Below are 20,784 nucleotides of genomic sequence, written 5' to 3'. Positions count from 1 at the left end.
ATGTACTGGCCTATCATTATGAAGGATGTTGTGAAGGCAGTTCAGGAATTCTTTGGTGCCAAAAGTACTCTGAAGGAAATAAACTCTACATTCTTAGTTCTTATTCCCAAAGTGCCAGGAGTTGACACTTTGGATAAGTTCAGACCCATCAGTTTATGCAACTCCTTTTATTAAATCATCTCGAAGGTGCTCACTTCGAGGCTTCTTAAGCTTCTCCCCCTGATTATTTCTCAGCAACAATCTGGTTTTGTTTTAGGCAAACAAATTTTAGATTCCATTATTATGGTGCATGAAGTGATTCACTCTATGGAAGCTAGAAAGAGAGAAGGGATGTTACTCAAACTAGACATTTCCAAAGCTTACGATCGGGTTGATTGGTCTTTTTTGGATTTGGTGTTGAAGGCTTTTGGCTTTGATGTCAAATCATGTAAGCTAATCTCCAAGCTAGTCACCACTCCCTCTCTAGCTATTTTAGTTAATGGATCCCCCTCTGATTTCTTCAAACCTTCTAGAGGCTTATGTCAGGGGGATCCTCTATCTCCTATTCTCTTTATTATCCTAGCAGAATGCATTAGCAGACTCATGGAGAAGAAAAAGAAAGAATAGAGGATCAAAGGTTTTAAACCTTCTTCCAAATGCACCCCCTTTACACATCAACAATTTTTTGATGACACTATTATAGGTGGAGAGGCCTTGGTCAAGGAGGCAAAGGCTATGAAAGACACTTTGGACACCTATTCTAGAGGGACAGGGAAGCTGATCAATTGGGACAAAAGTTTTATTTTCTTTATCAATACTCCAGAGGAAAGACAGAAGAGAATCTCCAGAACCTTGGGATGTCAGGCGGAGAAGCTTCCTTCTACCTACCTTGGTCTCCCCTTGGGAATGAACCCTTCAAATTCCTTTTGGAATGGCATCATGGAAAGGTTCAATAAGAAACTGGCAGGCTGGAAAGGAGCCATTCTTAGCCAAGCTGGAAAATGTCAACTAGTTAAATCCATCCTTCAAAACTTGCCGATATATGCTCTGAGCCTTTTTACCATATCGGTGAAATATGCTGAGAGGATGGAGAAAATCCAAAGGGATTTTTTATGGACCAGAGCTAAAAGGAATAAAAGGTACCCCCTTGTTGCATGGGACAAAGTTTGCCTCCCCAAGAAGAATGGAGGTCTGGGAATCAAGAAGCTCATCCACCTCAATAAGGCCCTCCTGGCAACGCAAATCTGGCACATCTTTAGTAGCATGGGGGAATGGAGAGACACTGTAGTAAATAAGTATATAAAGAGGCCCTCTATTTAGTTCACCCTCTTTAGTGAGGATATCCCAAGAGGTTATGTTGTTTGGAATGGTTTCTTAAAAGCCAAGGACTTAGCTAACTCAAAAGTCTCTTGGAAGCTGGGTAATGGGGAGGACATTTTGTTTTGGTCTGATAGTTGGCTTTTTTAGGGCCCCCTTATGAACATCCCTAGCTATGAGTTTTGGGCTAATGATTGCATCAACCTTTATGGGCACAAAGTCAACAATTACAGGATCGAACAGGGTTGGAGGGACCTTTCCATTATCTCAGATGACCTCAAACCAATCATGATCATGCTTAATTCCTTGTCCCTTAGCAACAATAAGGATGAACTTATTTAGAGGGATAATGCCAATAGGCTCTATTCGGTTGCCTCTGGGTACTCTACTTTATGGAGCTTAAAAGAGTCTCCCCCTTGGTCAAGGGCTTGTTCCTTGGCCTCACGCCAAAAGTCAACATGTTTTTGTGGTTGGCTCTTCAAGACAAAACTCTAACCTAGGAAAATTTCATCAAAAGAGGTCACATCATGCCCAACAGATGTGTTTTGTGTAAAGAAAAGTTGGAGATAGGAAACCATATGTTCATTCACTATTCTTTCTCCAAGACAGTTTGGGGCATCCTCACCCAGGACTTAGGCCACAGCTAGTGTGTTCCTTCTAATCTTCTGGACTTTTTCTGCCAATGGCATGGCTTGTTCAATGGGTCTGTCTTGCAAGAAATTAGCTCCTGGATCCTGGCCCATTTTTGTTGGAGGATACGGAAGGAAAGAAACAATCAAATTTTTAGAGATAGGGAGGAGCCGACTTTAGTTGTTGGGAGAAAGATTTTCAGTAACATAAAGGAAAAATTTTTTGTGAGGAAGGGGGGAGAGTTTGAGATAGGAGGCAAGAAAAAGGAGAAGGTAAAAGACATATTGAGGAAAAGACAGGAAGCCAAGTGGCTCCTCCCCCCTAAAGGTTGGCACAAAGCCAACTTCGATGGAGCCTCAAAGGACAACCCTGGCTCCTCAGGTACTGAAGGTGTGATAAGGAATGAAAATGGAGATAGTATTGCAGCTTTATCTCTCCCACTGGGATTCCAAACCAATCATTTTTCAGAAGTGAACGTCGCATGCAATGTTGTAAAACTGGCTTTTGAAATTGGTGTTACCAATTTATGGCTCGAAGGGGACTTGAATAACATTATAAAGTGCATCATTGGCAACTCACATCCATCATGGATGATTGCAAATCTTATTGATGAGACACGTGAGACCCTCACCAAATTTAATAGAATCCATGTCACTCACATTTTCTAGGAAGCAAACCCGATTGCCAATAGGTTTGCGAACATTAGGGTCAGTGCAGACCAAAAAATGACTTGGCATCCCAAAATTTGTTTGTTGGTGGACGTTAAAATTTTGATCAACTTGGACAAGATCCAAGGAAGTACAGAGAAAATCAAGCTATAATCATGATTATGAAGGTTTTAAGAAATAAGGGTACTTTTCAAAATGGAAGCATGGGAAATCGTAATTGCAGTGATTCATTATTGATTAATCGACACGCTTTATGGGTTGTTTTTTGCTCTCGCTTTTGGAGCAATAGCAAGGCTATTTTTCTCTATTTATTGCTTACTCTTGGAGGTCCCTTTTAGTCACAGAGTGAGGAGCACATGAGTAAAGAGGGTGTGCAGTGTGCAAAAATGGTAGGCAAAAGGTGCAGAAAGGAGCCAGTGGGAGATTTTGAGAAATGGAGAAGTAGGGAGAAAGTGTGGGAAAAGCTACAAGAGGGTAGGGTTACCAATTATATCATGAAGCTACATGGATTCAATCAAGAGGTGACCAAAAGTATGGTGGGGTCCTGGAAGAATGGCAGAGTGAAGGTGAACGGGGTCTACTTTTGGATAACGGAGGAGGTGATTGTGACTGTCACTGAAATCCCTATCGAGGGTTTTAAATTCTTCAGGGATAAGAAGCTCTTGACCAATGCAGTTAGGGACTTTGTGGAGAGTGAGAAGGAACTGAAGGCACTGAGAAATATTGACACCTACTATGTCCCAGACTCCATGAAGAAGTGGTGGAGGTATGTTCTAAGAGTTGTTATCGAGTACATCATGTTGGACCCTAGGTTTGATAGAGCTCGTACCCACCACTTTGTTATACTGAATTATTTTTGGCATACTATTAATATTTCCTTTCCATATTATCTATTAGCCTCTATGAGCAAGGTGGTGGATAGCTTCAAAAAGAAGCCCACCACAAATCCAACTCTACACGAGGGGCTACTGTTGCTTATCCACAAGAACTTCAAGGCTCAGACTATAAGCATCGCTCCTCCTCAGGTAGAGAATGTGGAGTCTAGTAGTTCTAGTTACTACTCTAAATCAGATGAAATATAGAGCCTTAGCTCTGAGGAAGGAGGGATCTCTTCTTCGGGGAAATTAGCGACTCACCAAGCTAAAAAATTGCCCTCCCCCATAACCCCTAGCAGAAAAAGCCCTAGGGATCTTGGGTAGAATCCTCCTAAGAAGGATGAGGAGGGAGATAATGATGAGGAGGAGCCAGAGTCTGAGGAGGTGGTCAATGAGATGCAGGAGGAAATTAAGGATGAGAGTGGAAGGAAGAAATGCAAGAGGGAGAGTTTGGAGGAAGTGTGCTCTTAGTTTGAGGAGGTGTCTTTGTTGCCCCTATCTCCTATCCGCTTCCAAGCCCAACCTGAGGAGCAGAAAGAGGAGAATGCAGGGTATACGAAAAGGGAAGTGTAGGTCAATGATAGGAGGAAAGCTTGGATAAAATTTAATGTCAAGACTTCGAAGATGGGAATCTTCAAGGAGGCCATGAATCCCCAAATCCTTGTGGAAAATCAAGAAGAACCGCGGCTAGAAGAACTCATTGAGCCAGTGATAGTGGCTATTTTGGAAAAAGTCAGGGAGACAGGGATGAACCTCTTGAACAATGCTTGTAACAATATGATTGACAATTTTAGATCAATCAAATGGCTTTTCCACGAGCTGGAGGAGGTCAAAGATTAGGTGAGACATATTGAGGCAACAAGGAATGGGATGGATGCTAACAGGAGGACGAATTTGGCTGACAAGCTTAGTATGGCAAAAACAAGCATACACAACCTGGAGAACTATGATCACAACCTTGTGAATCAAATGTTCTCTTTGCTAAGCTCCATTAACAACAACATCATCTCTCTTACGGGCTAGATCAAAGATAGAGAAATGTAGGTTGATGAGGAAGGAAAAGACAAGGATGAAGCCAGAATGGAGGATGACTCTACAAAGGACAACACCATTCCTGATTAGGACTAGGGGGACCAAAGGGTGCAACAGTTGGAAGTGGAGGAGAATCAGTTGGCCTTCGAGCTGCTCAGGTTATGCAAGAGCTGGAGCGAAAGAATGAGGAATAACTCTCACCTGTTCTTTTGTTTTTCTATATCTTTTGGCTTTTGTTCTGGCTTTAAGCTGTGGTATTACTTGTCCTTTTTCTTGGTCTTTTCTCAGAACTCTACTTTTTGGCTTGGCTTTATGCTTATTATCAGCCTCTGAAGTTATACTTTTTTGGTTGGGCTTTCACGCTTATTATTAGCCTTTTATGTTTTAACTATTGGGTTTCAAGATCCCTGTAAAACCTATTTATCTAATAAAAAACAACTTGTCATTTGAATGAACAATCGTACCAAGCATTTATGGTGAAATTTGATGAAAAAGGGTGAAATTGGAGTCATTTCTCACTGTGAATTTTCAAGAGCTATCTATACAAATAAATTTTTATAGCATTCAAGCAATTTGAGTGAATTATTATTGAAGATTTTGTTATTCTCTCAAACCATACTAAGTAAAGATGGCATCCACCAGTAGAAAATCAAAGAAAGATTCAAACATGTTAATTTGAGGCATGGAATGGAGGGCACCAGACTTTAAGTTGACTCCTGCCATTGTGGAAACCCTAGATCCCAGTGGAGCTTAGTCACAAATTCCACCAGAAGTACTATTAATCAATGATATTCATTCACATTTCAAATGTGCTATTCAAGACATTGGAACATTGGAGATGGATGAATTGTTGAAAGAATTATGCATTAATGGTGTGTTAAAACCTAAGCATCAACATCTTGAAACTAAAGGTTTGAGTCACATTCTGCATATGCCATGAAAATTTCAAGTAAAATGGATAAGATATATTCTTAGTCATGTGCACAATGGTCAACTGTGATTGGAACAACCCATTTTGATAACTAAGAAGATGATCCATAGGATCACTACTCTTCTTGTATTGACAAAAATGAAAACAACTAAAACCCTAAGTCAAGTCAAACTAGAGAAGAAAAACCTTGTTGAGTGGGATGGAAGGGGAATGAAGATCAAATATGTTGCTGAAAGCTAGATTTATGAATTTGTTATCCTTTTCTTTTCTGGTTTCAAAATTTATTCTCAAATAGAATGGCAACTAGATTTGCGGGTTTCGATGGGTTGAATGGAATTAAGTCTTCACTGTAGAATTTCATGGACACTTCTCTTCGCTTCTTCAACATGCAAGATTTTCAAAGGAGAGTGAAATTGGAGCATATCCATCACATTACCAAGAAACTCTAAGGATGTGGGCTAGTTGAGGCAACTGGTTTTCCAATTGTAGTCCAAGTTCCTAAATTGATTTACGAATGCATAAATCATTATAATATGGATACAAAGTAGATCGTATTGTCAGATAACACTATATTGATTTCTATTGATGTGTGCACATGGCCATAAAGAATTACAAGATTGGTTGGGTGTTGTTAAAGATCTAGCCTGAGAACATGCTAAATGGCTCTTGAGATACACCAATGTACACATCCATAGGCACGAAGAGTTAATCCCAATCATTGTAGCCGCTAAGGCCTATATGATAAAAGTAGGAAAGGGAAAGAAGGAAAAGTGATTCATATTCTACCCCTTTCCATATTTTGATGTAATCATTTTGATTGACAAACTGGCTCCTTGCCATTTGTCATTTTTAAAGGAGATGAACCGATTGAACTTCTTTTGTAATAGTCATCTCAGAATCCTATATGTATGATTTTGAAAGATTAATAAAGGGTTGACTAATTTTTGGTGTGAAGTAATTGATGTTGCAAAGTCAATTGAATGGTATTTTGTATCAATAATTTTCTATTCCAATTTGTTAATTGTTATTGGTTTATCTTCTCTTTATTCTGAATTAAAAACAAGGAAAGAATAGAGCTTCATTCCCCTGTTTTAAAGCAGTGAACTGAACATGATACGTATTGTCATCATATGGTTCAAAAGAGATATTTTAGGTTTTTGTTTTTTTTGTTTTTTAATCTACAAGTTAGTTTTCCTTCCTTTTTAATTTAGTTTCTAGTAAATTCGGCTTAGTAGCAATTAGTACGTAATTTAGAATTATTTAGTCTTATGAGTTCATAGGATGTGTGAATTCATAAACTTAGTTAATATTCTAAAATCATTCCTTACCCGAGTTAAATCTTGTATAGTTTTGGCTCGGTTTACCTCTTGTGTTCTTGGGTTAAGAACATACCCTGTTAGATTTAGGAACAAACAAAATTCATTGCAAATCTATAATAGGGAGTTGTACCTAGTAATTTAGAGGGAAGTTAGTCTTCTTAGAAGCAACTTTCCAACTATTGTAATTAGATATTGTTCACAAAGTAGGGCATCTAAGAGTCAAAATTAGAAAGAACAAATATGTTTTCCAATGGATTTTTGGCGACTCTACTGGGGATATGAATAGTCACTTGATTAATAAACTTATAACATGAGGAAAAATGGTACTACCTCATGAGAACATATTTGCAATGCTCCAACCTAATCTTGGATTATAAGATGACCAATAAGATATAATCTCATCCCTTAATACATTTGTTTGGAGGAATAGAAGGAATGTTGAGCACTATACGAATGCTATCTAAATATTGGAAGAAGAAGAATCTAGGGATGAAGCATTAGAAAGAGCTATTCAGAGGAGAGAAATTTGAAGGGTAGAAAGATGGCTAGAATATGTGTTAGAGTAATTAGATATTTCCTAATTAACTCTAGTTGCTTAAGCTAAACTTTAGGCATCTAATAATTAATTTCTTTTATTAATTATCATGATGCAACCTAGGTTAGACCTTTTTTAGGGTTTCAATCTCCTTTATAAGGATGATCTCTCATTGTAAACATTCACTTGAGACAATTCACTTTTCATTATAGCAATCTCTTTTTTGCTCATCAAGAATGTCTCGTCTATGGATTTGGCAATTCTTGCCTCCATAGCTTTTTACCTCTCTCTTTTGTAATAGGTGTTTGTATGTAGGTGATTCTTGGGAGCTGTGGGGTTGATTTTTCATCAACTTCAACAATATGAAGTTCAGAGAAAAAATTAATCTAGCATCCTGAAACAAGCAAGGTTCCTCAAAAGTACCAAAGAACAAGGTGGGCAAGACCCTATTTTTGAAAAGCTTACAAAACTTGGTTTTCCCATCCTAGATACCCTAAGCAGAAAGGTGAAAAGAAAATTCAGGGCATACCACCTTCACCTATTAGAAGTTAGAGCTCTTCACATACTACCTACCAGGTATTGGCCTTGGACAGAGTAACTACTCCCTCGGTTGTCAATTTTCTTCCATACCTTGCTAGAACAATCATGATTGCTCCTTGGGCTACAAGGAAAGGCCTAGTAGCCCTAACAGCTTATCACCCACTCTCATCTAGTTTGAGGAAGAATTTTCCTAAGTTTTCAAGTGATGGGAAAGTTACTATAGATGAGCATATTAAGGAATTTTTCACAATTGCTCACATCCTAGGAATTTCTCATGAAGACGTTGTTGTAAGGCTATTTGTAGAAACTTTGATGAAAAATGTGGTGGATTGGTTTTATCATCTAGATGATGGCTCAATCACCAATTGGGATACAATGAGGACGACTTTCAAAACAAGATTCAAGACTATGGAAGATGAGCACGTCTTGTTAACACAGTTGACATCTATTAAAAACAACCCACCATGAGTATGAGGAATTTTGTTGCAACTTTTAATAAGATCACTAGTAGGATCCCAATAGCTAATAGACTTACTGCTAGCAATCTGAAAACATTCTTTATAAGTGTGATGCCACCAAACATCAATTACAATTTAAGAAGGTCTCATCCCATAGATTTAGCAGATGCACAAAAGAAGGCGGTCAAATTTGAAGATGACTTGATCTCCAGTGGGAAATGGAAAAGAGAACTCCAAACCAGGAAGTTCTAGAAAAACCACCTCATCTAACAAAGTGATTCAAAAGTTATCAAACAAATTGGTGGTAGTGAAGAGAAATTATTTGGGTTTAATAAGTCTTACTAGTGGAACTATCAAGATCTATCGGGAAGGAATAATGATGGAAAATTTCCACAACTTATAGGATCACAACCAAGGTTAGTGATTGAAGGGACATCGGAGAAAGGAAATATGTGTGTGTTTCATCTAACAATAGATCATGATAGTGAAAGCTATTAGAAAACTACTTGTACGATGCAGTTGTTATCCTCGAATGAGTTGAACATTGCAGCCCCTTACCCTGAGTCAGATTCATACTCAAATGGTGACTCTAGAAATTTATACTTGGAATATGAATTCGATTCTGAGCCAAAAGAACAATGTTATGCAACTATTGATGGAACTTCATACATAGTATTAACCCAAGGTCAAAAGCTCAAAAAAGAAATCCTCTAGTCATACTCTAGGAAGCGACCCCAACTCTTCATCAAATAATATTCACATCGATCAAGGAGCATTGATGTCTCAAATAGGTAAGGACAAGATCGCTTTTGATTTCATCCAATTTTGTGAAGAGTCAAAAATTCAAATCTCCCCTATAGATTATTTGAAATCTCATCCCTTCGAGTTGAAAAGATTAGTAGACCGTATGTTACTATTGAGGAGGAAGATGAGCTTTTGATGTCTAACCTGTTCAATCAAGAAGACTCCACTGTCTTGGTGACTTCCCCCAGGTAGAAACCTGACTCATTTTACATCTCCCTATATATCAATGGATGTAAATTAAGTAATTTCATAATAGATTTAGGCGTGTTAGATAATGTGATGCCTTTTTTAGCGGCTAAAGCTTTGGGTCTTACCCTCACTAAAGTTCATAGGAAATGTTATTCAATGGATGCTAAGAAAGTCCCATTACTTGGACAAATAAAAGATGCTCAAGTAGCCCTAGCCTCCCACTTGGAAAAGAAGCTATTATTGACTATTCTAGTTGCATATATTCTAGCAAGCTATGGTCTTCTCTTAAGCAATTTTTTTTTCAGAGATTTAGTGGGAGAAATAAAACTTGATTGGTCTCAAGTAGTTATTCCCATAGGGAGCAAGAAAGTTAAGTTGGAACTTGAGGAAAAGGAAAAAATTATTGTCTTAAAGTCAAATGACCCTAAAGCACAAGTCCTCTATACAAAACTAGAGTTTGGCGATTACATGTTGCTTATTGAAGACATTCTGAATGAGCAAGGAATCAAAGACCTAAAACTGAAAATCCTTAGTGAAGAAAAAGAGTCTTTGTCCATATGGACATTGGGATTTGATGGAAGTTTCTCCTTGTCAAGATCTAGCATAGGTGTAGTGTTAATACCTTTTGAAGGAGAGCCTGAAGCCATGGATTTTAAATTGGAGTTTAGAAATACTAATAGCACTACAAAGTATGACGCCCTACTCCTTGGTATAATAGCTACAAAGGAAAAAGGAATAAAGATCGTAAAAGCCTAAGGTGATGCAAAACTCATTGTGAAACAAATTAAAGGACAATAATCAGTAAAGAATCACAAGTTGAAAAACTATAGAAATAGAGTTTGGGATGAAATAGAAGGCCTTGATGCTTTTGCTATTGAAGCAGTACCAAGGGAGATGAATACCAAAGCAGATTCCTTAGTTGTTTCCGCTTCCTTATTGCTACCTCATCCTGAATTCAATGATAAGAAATACCAAGTCGAGATTGTGTATCGAGCCTCTGTTCCAGACAATACAAAATTTTGGCAAGTCTTTGAAGATGACAAGAGTCTATAATTGTTCCTAGAAAATGACAAAGCTACTTGTAAAGGCTTATCCAATGAAGACAATCATGGAGATCTCGACCATGGGCAAAAAAAGATCAAACTAATGAAGTCCACTTGCAAGGTAATATCATCCCCCCATATTTTGTATCTTTGGAAAAACTATTTAATAGACACAATGCCTACATCAAGTGAAAGACAATGGAAAAAGGCCCTACTACAGGTGAGTATGAAGGAGTGAATATTGGAGATGCTCATAGTCCCAAAATGATTAACATTGGAAAGTTTTGTTCACCTGAAGAGAAGGAAGCCACCAAAAAACTTTTTGTAGAATACCAAGGAGTATTTTCTTGGAGTTACAAAGATTTGAAAAGCTATAGGGACAAAAAAATAAAGCATCAGATTGCATTGAAACCTGATGCAGTTCCTTTCCAATAGAAACAAAAAAATCATAATCCAAAAGTGGCAGATGCTATATTCTAGGAAGTAGACAAGATGTTGAAGGTGAGAATCATTTATCCCATCCATCATTACACTTGGGTAGCTAATATAGTACTAGTTAGGAATAAAAATGGAGAAATAAGAATCTATGTAGATTTCAATAATTTGAATCAGGCATCTTCAAAAGACAACTTCACTCTCCCTAACATGGATTACCTTCTACAAATGGTAGCTAGAGCTGAGATGATGTCCATGCTTGACAAATTCTTAGGATATAATCAAATCAAAATACAAGAGAAAAATCAACATAAAATGGCTTTCATCAATCCTTGGGGCACGTTCGTATCATAGGATGCCCTATGGGCTCATTAATGTTGGTGTCACATTTCAAAGATGTATGAGTAAAACATTTTCTAATCTAAAAGATTGGATTATTGTTATATACCTAGATGATCTCACTATATTTTAAAAGAAAAGAAAAACCCACATGGAAGATTTGAAGAAGGTACTGTAAAGGTGTCGAGAACATAAAATCTCCCTAAATCCCAAAAAGGCCATTTTTTGTGTTACAAAAGGAAAGCTTCTTGGTCATATAGTTTCCTAGGAAGGTATCAAAATTGACCCTGAGTGGGTTGAAGCCATTTGAAGGCTAAGCCTACCACTAAATAAAATGGGAGTTAAATCATTCTTCAAGCAGGTGAATTTCCTTAGAAGATTTGTACCAGATTTTGTAGAGACTACCAAATCCATTATAGAAATGATGAAATGAAATTCATGTTTTAAATGGAATGAATTTGGGAAACAAACATTCCAAAAACTAAAGACTACCATTGCTAACACTCCAGTACTATGTCATCCAAATTATAATTGGATTTCATCATTTACTATTATGCCTCTTAACACACCTTATCAGTAATCCTTATGCAAGAAAACAAAGAAGGGATACAAGCCCCTATATCCTTCATGAGTATACCCTTGAAAAACCATGAGTTGAAATACTCACAATTTGAGAAGCTTGCCTTTGCAGTAGTCAAAGCGTTGAAGAATTTTAGATTCTACATTTTGCACTCACATTCTATGGTTTATGTTCCAGATGTAGTAGTAAAAAGTGTCTTGATGCAACAAGATGTAGGGTGTAATGCCAGAGGGATGTGGATAGCAAAAATGCAAGAGTACAAAATTGAAATCAAGCCCACTAAGCTAGTGAGAGGTAATGCCTTGTGCAAAGCAATTGTAGAAAATAGAATTGTTGAAGAAATAGAGGAGCTAGAAGAGAAGCAGTTAGTATTAGCAAAGGTATGCAAGATTCTTGGTTTGAGAATATTACTTACTTACTGACATATGGAAAATGTCCTGAAGGTATGACGACAAAACAGAGAAGAGATCTCAAGTTGAAAGTGGCCAAATATGTAATTTGGGATGATAAATTGTTTAGAAACGTTGTAGTTTGTACTTTTCTCTAATGTGTCAATAAGCAACAACAAGAAAACTTGTTGAGAACCTTTAATGATGAAGCATGCGGTAGACATTTCTCATCTTTAGTCATGGCTTTCAAAATATTGAGATAGTGTTACTAATGACCTGAAACATTTAGGGATGCCTACTCCTGGGTGTCAAAATGTGAGAAATGTAAGATGTTCACTAGGAGACCTCAGTTAGCCTCTCTTTCTCTTAGACCTATCATCATTGAAGATCCTTTCCAATAATGGGGTCTTGATTTCATTGGACCTATCAACCCAACATCTAGTGTTGGTCACTAATACATTATAACTATGACTGATTACTTCACCAAATGGGTGGAAGCCAAAGCAACCAAGAAAGCTACTTCTGAGGTAGTGTGTGAATTCATTAAGAAGAACATACTACTTAGATTCGGTGTCCCTATCAAGCTAGTAAAGGATAATGTGACATATTTCTCTTCAGTTGAGATTACCAAGTTTTGTTTTGAACATGGCATCATGGTTAGTCATTCATCTGACTATTTCCCACAAGGGAATGGTCATGCAAAATCTAGTAACAAGAATTTGTTGAATATTATCAAGAAATTGGTGTCGGATAATTAGAAAATTCACGAGGAATTGTGGGCAGATAGGGTGACTCGTAAGAGAGAAATTGGAATATCTCCTTTTGAATCAGTCTATGGGACTGAAGCTAATCATCCATTACCCTTGGAATTAGCTTTGAGAAAACTGAGAATAGTAATTGAAGATGATATCTATAGGGATGGTTTGGAAAACATGATTTTGTACTTGAGGAAACTCAAAGAGGAGAGATAAGAAATTGTAGATCATATCACACAACACCAGATGCATGTGAAGAGCCTGTTTGATAAAAGGGTGAGACCATGCAAATTCATGGTAGGAGACAATTTGTTATTGTGGGATAAGTGAAGAGCACCAAAGTGTATGCATAATAAATTTGACACCTTGTGGAAGGGTCCATTCATTATTCATCAGGCATTCAAGAACAATTCATTTAAATTGGCATACATAGATGGCGAGGTGTTGCCCCTGACTTTTAATGGTCAGGATTTGAAACTTTATCAAATTTCAAGTTTAGAACAAGTAACTCCTATATTGTACCAAAGTGTTGTTTAGTCCTTTCCCTTTGTGTTTTCCTAGTTAGGATTCCTTGCTTTCTTCTTTTCCTTGTTGTTCCTTGTTTTTTTTTTGTTGTGTTGCCACCTTTTAGTTTGTGTGAAACTAGAGATTTTGGGCTTTCGTTCTTGGGTATGGCATACCCAAGTCCCTAGATAGAGCCAACTGTTGCTCCCACTTTTCTTCCTCTACCTGATTAGTAAAGTGGGAATTTGTGTTTTAGTAGTCAGAGGTGTTTGAGTCTAGATCTCAGCCCCCTAGGTGGAATGAGTTTCCATTGGATTTTCCATTCTTCCCTTTTCCTTAATGATTATCTACCTTGGGGAGTATCCAGGATTCATGATGGCTCCAATAATCATTCTAGGCAAAAAACTCAAAATCAACTTCTCCTCAGCAATTTTTTTACCTATGAAGTTGATTTTCCATGAAAGGCAATTCCGAAGGAAAGTAAACAAAAGGTGTGACCCTAATGGATTTTTGCACTCGTTTTAGACTTTCTCGAACCCAAAGGTAACTATAGACAAAAGGTGAAGTAAGATGGAAGCCTAGGCAGAGAAATGAAAATTGTCTTCTCCTCGGCGGGTTTTCAACCCATGAAGACAATTTCCCAAAATTTAAAGAAAATTAAACCTAGAAGTGGATTGGACCCATGAAATGTGTGCAAAACTTCCAAAGATGATGATAGGAGTATCTTAACTGTGGTGGAAAAAACTTACTAAAGTAGAATTTGACTTAGCGGGTTTTCTCTTACAAAGTATTCTATTTGTGACTTTCCAAACCTAATGGGAAATGATAAAGTAAGTGTGAAAGGATATAAAATTACCATTGGGCAAATGGAAAAGTGAAAAGACAATGAGACATCCATTAAAACCATACATTTACTACTTCAACAGACCTCTCCTTCAATTCATTCGTGTGGCACAAATTTTGAAGATCAACAGATGGATTGAAGCTCCTATATAGGTGGAGACATCAAAAGTGCAAAATTACCACTCTTTCTTGCACTATTATTCTATTAATTTGCACAACCTTTTTTAAAAACCTAGTATTGTGCATTTTTTATCCTTTTCTTTTCTAGATTTTGAAATTCATTCTCAAACAAAATGGCAACTAGATTTGTGGGCTTTGATGGGTTGAATGGAATGAAGTCTTCACTATAGAATTTCACGAACACTTCTCATTGCTTCTTTGACATGCAAGATTTTCAAATGAAAGTGAGATTGGAGCCAATCCATCCCATTAATAAGAAACTCCAAGGATGTGGGCTAGTTGAGGTATCTAGTTTTGTAGTTGCAGTCCAAGTTCTGGATTGATTTACAAATACATAAATCATTATATTTCAAATGCCAGGCATATCATATTGCCGAATAACATAGTATTGATTTCTATTGATAGGAAAATGATGGTAAATTAACTTCAAGTTCTGGAGTGGGAAGAATCCTTGGATTTAACATTTGGAGGTGCCATTTCTGAATTCTCCACAAAGAAGATGATCTAGAGAAAGGAGATCATGCAACCATGGTTCCAAAAGCCACAGAGTGCCAAGAGTAAGGTTCCTAAAACTCTGTTTGGAACTAATCTTAAACCTGAGATTGTCGACATCATGGTCATCTTGCACAGATTGAAAGGTGAAGTAGAAGCTTTGAATTTTATTGAGCAATATTTCTACTGTTGAATCTAAGACTAGGTTTTGACTATTTCATGTCAACACTCTTAAGATGTTTACTAAGTTCATGCTAAGCTAGTAACACATGCCAAGTAAAATATGTATAGATGCCAAGTAAATAGTTGATGCCGAGTCACTGTAGAAGTCAAGCCAGATAGAACTACAATAGGTGCCAAGTGAACTTCATGTGTCGAGAAATCTTAAGGTTCTAAATGAAGCTCAAGTGGAACAAAATTTCTATAGGAGCTGACTAAGCTAGTTTTTCTATATGAGCTGAACATCAGAGGTAATAAGTGTCGAGTAGCATAGATTGGACATAGTTGTCTGTAATTGCACAAACACCTATGTAAACCATTTTTGAGCTGACATAGAAGGATCTTGAAGGATATTAAAGATAAGAACAAATCTTTTGCATTACCTATGCAATCAACATGCAACCAATAATAAAAATGGAGAAGGCATGCAACCAACAAGAAAAGTGCATGAATTGAGAAAGAAATGAAGAATTAATATGGATCATAGATTCATAGCTAACCCTAAGTCTTTGAAATCTTTAAAAGGAGGACAAAACCCCATTGTATGCATGGATGAGAGCAGTGTATGGGTAAACTATAGCAAAATTCAGAGGGAAATGTGAAAAGACTTAGGAGAATAGAGCAACATTACAACATTCAGTTGATCAAGAACATAAATTAGAACTTCAAAGAGATACATATCAGATCAAACAAGGATCAAGCTAGTTAGAGCAGAACAAGGATCTGGAATCAGTAATTGGAGATTGCAGAGCTATCAGGTCAAAGACTTTCTAATACTCTCTAGCAATTGTATTAGATAATGGAAATCCTATGGACTTAGGTTGACCTAGCAACCATTTATAAATCCTTTAACAAGGTGGCATTCCAAGTGAATGTACTGAATTCCTCTAACCAGACCTACTTTTAGCAAGGTAGTGAAATCCTTTAACCAAGTCACTTTTGACAGAGTGGAAAGTCTTTAACAGGATAGGCCTTTCACAGGGTAGACCATTGAAAGTGGTCAAATATTGTAACCTTGAATAGTTACACATTGTTGCAGTGATATTTTGTGGGTGTCATCTCCACCCCAGTCTTACCTTCTCATTTTGTAGGGTTTCTAGGTTACCAAATTTGTGTGTTGTCTTTTTCATGCATGTCTTTACTTTCAAGTTCAACAGATAGATTGAATGCAGGTGAATGGTTTTAGTTAAATAATTTAAAAAGGGTTAAAGTTCTAATTCACCCCCCCCACCCTGCCCTCAAAAGTAAATCTTCCCACTTTTTAATTCTAACAATTGGTATCAGAGCCTAGTTCTCATAAGAAGGAGCCTTATAGCTTAGAGAAAGGTTCTAGAAATGGAAGTCTACAGACTTGGGAAGATCATAGAGAATCAAGCAATTGACATACAACTTGATTTACATGCTTTGGAAGAAGCTAGAAGAGAATTGAGAAAATCCTCAAAAGGAAGAAAAGAAATTGCCATAGCTAAGAATGAAACATAGTACAAGGAGATTGAAACCTCAAATTTGTTTTTAAATGGAGATTCTAAAGAATTTGATGTAGCAATAGCAGAGCTGATGGAGAGGAATAGAGCTCAAGTAGAAGAAATCAGAATACTCAAGCTTGAACAAGAATCACAAGCCATGATGCTTTCTGAGGTAAGTAAACAAAAGAAAAGAGACATTGAAGACAAGGCTATGCTAGAAGATGACAAGAGAAATCTTACCAATAGATTGGAGGAAAAGACAATTGAGTTTGAAAGAATCTCAAACATGCAACTGGACACCTTAAATCAGATGATGAATGCTCATCATGAACTAAATGTCAAGGATATTGAGATCTCTACACTAATGATGCAAAATGAACAATTGATAAATGGCCTAAAAAGAGAGAAGGAGATTGCAGAGAGCTTCAACAAACCCAATGAGGCCATCAAGTACTTTGAGCAACTATTAAAATCACCAAGGGCTAGCGATGATACTTTAGGACTTGGTTACACTAGCACTAAGCAAGGAGAGTCCTCCAAAACTACAAAAGAAAGGAGTAACAAAGGTAAGAACACTAAACCTACTTGTCATTTCTATGGTAAAAAGGGACATACTTCTAATGTATGCAAGAGCAAGAATGCCTATCAGCATAACAAGCCTAAGAATGCAAGCTATTGTCACAAGTGCAAAAAGCAAGGACATCAAGCACATGAATGTAGGACTAGGACTATCAGAACACCAAAATTTGAAGGTCACTACTACAATTGCAAGAAGTATGGACATAGAGCATTTGAGTGTAGATCAAAGCCCATGTGGACATCAAATTAGGCAACAAGAGAAAGTAACCATGGTCATCACTACAATTGAGACTATAGCACTGGGTATAGCTATCATTACTGTCAAGAAAATGGACACATTCCTGAAAACTGCATAAGATCACATTTCAGAGGGAACTATAGCAGATGGTTAAGTCAAACCATGTTTCAGTTGCTTGAAGACTGGTCATATGAGCAAGAATTTTCCAACAAAGTCAAAGGAACCCAAGTTAGAAGTCAACAAAGGAAAAGAGAAGGTAGATGGTTAACACATCAAAGGACAAATGAACAAAACATGGAAGAAGAAATATGAGGTTAGCACATCAAATGAAGTGATCACTTCACCTAATAGGTCAAGTGGTCACACTTCATCTAACTAAGTGAAAGAAGGCATAAGGGACTGATTTACTAAGCTTTATCATACATCAATTCCTAAATAAGATTTTACTAAAAAGAAGAGATCAACATGATTAGAGATGCAAAGTTGGGATTCAAAGTTTTCACCAGTATTGCCGAGTCATCCTCAAATGCTGAGTGAATGTCAGTATATGTTGAGCTGCTAGTAGGAGCCAAGTGATTGGTTATAGTTGAGTTGGTAATGGAAACCAAGTGAAGAAGAAATCTAGTTGGAGCTTAGTGATGAAAAGTCAATGCAAGTCGAGTTATGCCAAAATCCTTAAGGAGCCAAGTGTACAGTTGTATACACACTAAGCATTTAATGCTATGTTTTGAAGAGTATAAAGTCAATTTTATGATCATTTCTCATCATTCAAACGTAGAGCAAGAATGAGAAGGGAAAATAAGTGATTGATGAACTGAAATTGAAGCTTTTGAACAGATTTTGACAAAGAACAAGCAACATTTTTATTGATCTAAGGTATTCCTCAAGTGTTGAGTTGTGCAGTTATAAAGTTTAATATCTTTTGAAACCCTAGATTTGTAATATGGCTTCTGGTTCTAAAAATCCTAAGGAAAAGGAAGGTTTCAAGGTTCAATTAGTTAGCAATCAGATTAAATAACTAGTTTTTAGACCGATTCCAAAAGTTACATATAAAAATGACCCTGTTGGCACACTATCCATGATTCCCCCCCAATGTCATAATGATGCAAGATGTTAGGAAATGTTACAGTTGCAAGGTAGGAGCAATAGGAGACATGGAGATTCATCAATTCATCAAGCATATGATAAACTGTGTGAAAATGGAGTGCTAAAAGAAGAATTCCAAATAGTTGAAAGAAAGGGCTTAACATGTGCCCTAGTTTTCCCCATAGTTTTTAAAATTGAATGGATAAGAATTGTACTAAGTAGGATACATAATGGTTGTTTATGGCTAGAAGGAGGACCTATCGAGATAACAAAGAGAATTGTGCATAGGGTTACAGGTTTTCCAACCCTAGATCGGTACAAAACCCTGCGAAGTGATTCTAAGGAAGCTATTGAAAAGAACACTAGGGATAAATGGAACAAAAGGGGCATGGCCATTGATACAATCACAGATCCCCTTCTAGACTTTGCAGTAAGAATCATATCTCACAAGTTTTATCAATCAAGTAGATTGAATAGTGTTCCATGCATTGCTATGGATGTGGCCTACAAAATTGTTAAGAAGGATCATACATATGATCTAGCAAAATTATTATTACAAAAGGTCATGGAGAATCTGGAAACAATAAGAAGATCAAAAGGTGCTTAGTGTAAGTTTGGATCAATTCTGATCTATATGCTTTTCTATGTTCTGGAAGAATTTCCCTCTTTTGGCAAAATAGATTGGAAATCAGACAAGTTAGCTATTACTCAAATCAATGAGTACATTGAGCAAATGGGAGATAACTTTGAATCTCTAATGACCAGTTACTTTAAGGATTTCTAGAAATCCATGAAGCAAAGACTGAGGATACTAGTTTCCCTAGTAGAGTAGCACATCAATGATATTTTTTTCTTAGTTGATATTGATTATACTTATATCCAAGCAACAATTCCAAGGACTAGATGGCTAAGAACATTAGGATATGAACTAAACATTGATGAAGCATCAGCAACAATCACAACATTGCTTGCAGAAGAAATTGATAAGGAGGCACCACACTTTGGAACATATGATGTGGTGTGATCCAAAGTGGATATGGAGCTAAAGATTGCATCCACCTTAAAGAAGAAAGACAAGCTTGTAAAGAAGCTGAAAGCAAAGTTTGGAGAAGGCACTGCAAGAGAAGCAGAAGAAGGTGTTGAAACTAAGGAAGATGAAGATGATGATGAAGAGGAACATCAACCTCTTGCATTGACACAAGGCTTAGGTGAGGATGAAGAAAAGGAAGAAGGTGTCAAGGAAGAAGAAGTCAAGGAAGCACCAACTCAAGAGCCCAAAAAGAGAAAGGCCAAAACTCAGCTTATAGCCTAGCCTAAAGCAAAGAAGGTTACAAAGACAATCCAAGCCAAGCCAACTATACCAGTAATTAGAGCCACCACACGAGCCTCAACTCAAAATGCCAAGGAGCAAGACAAAGAAAAGAAGGAGCATACTAGTCTTCTGTAGATGAAACCAAGGAGAAAATATATTGTACAACCATTGTCATATGATGAGGAAAGGACATAATCTAAAGAAATCAACCAATTTAGAGTGGTAAGCCATGCTCCTAAGTCAAATGTTGATAAAATTTGTGATAATGTTAGGAAGAATGTAGATATTTTTGGTTTGAAAAATATTGATTTTAATAAATTGAGTAGAGAATATTAGAATAAAATTGAAGAATCAGTATATGTCATGATTAAAGAATTCAAGAATACTCTTCTTGAATTAGACAATACAATGCCAAAGGAATTATATGAAATTGTTGAAAGTAAGTGGCATTATTGTTTAAAATTGGAAAAAAAGATAAGAAAATCCACATTGGCACAAGTAATGCCAGAATTGAGTAAAGGTCAAATCACTAAGGAAAATAAGAAACATGGAAGCAAGTTTGCACCAAAATATAGAGCCTTCAGCATCTTGCAGAATGGAGTTGAAGAAGTTGTCAATAAGTCAACAAGAATGTGGAAATTGATATATGGCTTGACTACTGTCAAGGATGGAGAAGAAGATCCCTTTGAGGGACATAACACTGAAAAGGATAAAGATGCAAATAAGGCTGAGGCCAATAAGAAAGAAGAAGAAAGAGAAAAAGAAAAGGATGAAGGAGAAAAAGAGCCCAAAAAGGAAATAGTGGAGGAGGAAATATAAAAAGAAAAAGAAATGGCAACAGCTAAAGAGGAGTAGCAAATTGAGCAGAATGTACAAGATACACAATTGCACCTCCTAGTCCTCCACATATAGCACCTACAATTATAGTCATTATAAAGAGTGTTCCAAACACTTCTGCTCAAAACATCAACCCTTTAACTGTAGAGGATCTCAAGAAGATCCTTCACCAATCAACACTACAAGCACAACTATGCACAAATCTAGTAT

The sequence above is a fragment of the Cupressus sempervirens genome, chromosome 5, assembly GCF_028749045.1.
Source record: "Cupressus sempervirens isolate cs-2001-9-10 chromosome 5, ASM2874904v1, whole genome shotgun sequence".
Classification (NCBI taxonomy): domain Eukaryota; kingdom Viridiplantae; phylum Streptophyta; class Pinopsida; order Cupressales; family Cupressaceae; genus Cupressus; species Cupressus sempervirens.
This window is presented reverse-complemented; position numbering follows the sequence as displayed.